Source organism: Physcomitrium patens, chromosome 26 (genome assembly GCF_059467195.1).
Source record: "Physcomitrium patens ecotype Gransden chromosome 26, ASM5946719v1, whole genome shotgun sequence".
In the NCBI taxonomy this organism is placed as follows: domain Eukaryota; kingdom Viridiplantae; phylum Streptophyta; class Bryopsida; order Funariales; family Funariaceae; genus Physcomitrium; species Physcomitrium patens.
The window spans coordinates 4,695,191-4,697,537 of record NC_143435.1 but is presented as its reverse complement, the minus strand read 5'-3'; positions in this window follow the sequence as shown (position 1 = coordinate 4,697,537).

Below are 2,347 nucleotides of genomic sequence, written 5' to 3'. Positions count from 1 at the left end.
TGATCGAACAATACATAGTTCAGTGATAGGATATATGCCAGTAGAACTTATGACAGGTCAAAAACCAATTATGTCGATTGAAGAAAAGGTACTTACTTGGAGTATGCTACCATGGGAAGATGGATTGACAAGAGAAGAACTTCTGGCTATTAGGATTCGACAATTGGAGCAAAGAACGGAAGATGTCCAGATAGCATTGGAAAGGTTAAAAAGAGCAAGGTTACAAAACAAGGCACGATTCGATAAGCAACATCGATTGAGACCAAAAGCAATCGAGGAAGGTGACTGGGTACTTATTTATGACAATAGTCTGGATAATCAACATAGTACTTTGCGGAAATTTTCAAAACGTTGGTTTGGACCATATGTTGTAACAACTGTTCATGATAATGCGACTTACTCATTACGGGAGTTAGATGGTACAAAATTGAAAATACCAATTGCAGGGAAGCGAGTAAAAATATTTAAACGAAGACACGTAGAGATGAATATGGAAGACCTTAATGAAGGTACAGAGATTCCGCAGCAAGAAGATGAAAGTGATTTGGATAATGAAGGTGACGAAGACGAACTGGACAAAGACGTAGGGGATATATTCTGAATCAAACCTCAATTGGATAAATTGGTGCATACCGGAGGATGCACAGGTTCAGAGGGGGTGGATGTCGTGTTGTAATACGATTATATAGTGAAAATAAAAAGAAAGGGGAATTTTATTAATATTCTGTTATCTCAAATATTGGGAGTATCGACCAACTCCAGGACAAATACTGAGTGGTCAGGTTCAGTCACTCCGTTACAGTCAGCCGGGGCATACTGAAATGCTCCGTTCGATTCCAATAACGGGAGTCAGCAGGAAGAGAAGGACCAATTCACACGACGGGTTTGAGGAGCCAATTGGATCCAATTTCGATAATCCAATCCGGGTCCTCTTATCCAATATGAGACCTGAATTGGCCGGTCAACCCAATGCAGTCTAATTACGGGGAATCCAGTTCTTACTACGGGTCTTAGCCAATCTGACGCGAGGACCAATTTGACCCAATTACAGGAACATCCAGGTTACTACGGGCATCTTTCCCAATATAGGACCTGAATTGGTCGGGCGACTCAATGTGGTCCCGATTACGGGGTTCGATTCTGTTTCAGGCTTTCCTGTTCTCTGTGCCGTTTCAGGGAACGTTGTTTTCGGTAAATGGATTTCTTAAAGGTAAAAACGGAGGAGAAAGCTTAACGGCGAGAGCCAATTTCGGATCCAAGCTTGAGGTGAGAGCCAATTTCGGATCCAAGCTTGAGGTGGGAGCCAATTCCGGATCTAAGACGGAAGATTGAAGAAATTCAGAGGATAAGGTTAGGGGGGATATAGTTTTGAGGGGGGGGTTTTTTTTTTTCAGGGGAATCGGGGGAGAGAGCGAGTTTTTCAAGCTTTTGGAAGGTTACCAGTTCGGGTTTCATGGGAGGTTTTTGAAGATCAAGGGAATTAGAGAGAGGAGCTTCATGCTTCGGGTCGGGGAAGGAAAGACATAGAATTTGGATTTTTCTTCTTCATAGAGTTTTGGGAAGACTGAGGCAATCGCTGCTGAAGTCAGTGTTGTAATGGTGAATCGGGATTTTTAAATGAAGTGGGTTTGAATATTCTTGACTGTTTTGTAAAATCGAGTTACGTCTGTGATTGAAGGATTAAAGGGGTGTCTATAGGATTGAGTATGCGGAGTGAATGAAATTTATTGGGTTAATCTAACAGGACAGTCAGTGGATACAAGATCGTAAGTACAAAGGGGTATTGAAGATTAACAGTTTGGGTTGTTCGGGGTTCTCTGTAACGTCTAGAGACCTATCGGCTGGGGCAAAAAAAAAAAAAAAAAAAAAAAAAAAAAAAAAAAAAAAAAGACTTCGACAAGCAGTCGAAGAGCATCCGTATAGATTTACGGTATATTATTGCAGTCATTTATATTCCAGCAGTCAAAAACTGATAGACTGCTTGACTATCGGTGAATCTCCATACTACCTTCTACAGCCAGACGCACGGCGCGTTCTCGAGCAGGAAAGCACGTAATACGACAACGGTGAATTTAAAGTCATATTCTATAATATTCTAATCACAGTTTTAATAATACTTCTCTCAATCACAATTCTTCATAAGAAAATAATAAAAGAAAAGGAAACAAAGAGGTAACACTAAGCTTATCCCGGCTTACGACTATCACAGTCTGGCCCCGATCTCCCTTTTCTCAACCTCTTTATCCTTTGAAAAGATGGATTGTTGTCCAGCAGATTCTAAAAGTTATGAACCTTTGAATTCCTAACCATTTATTCCACTAACAACCTACTGTTATCAACTAAAATG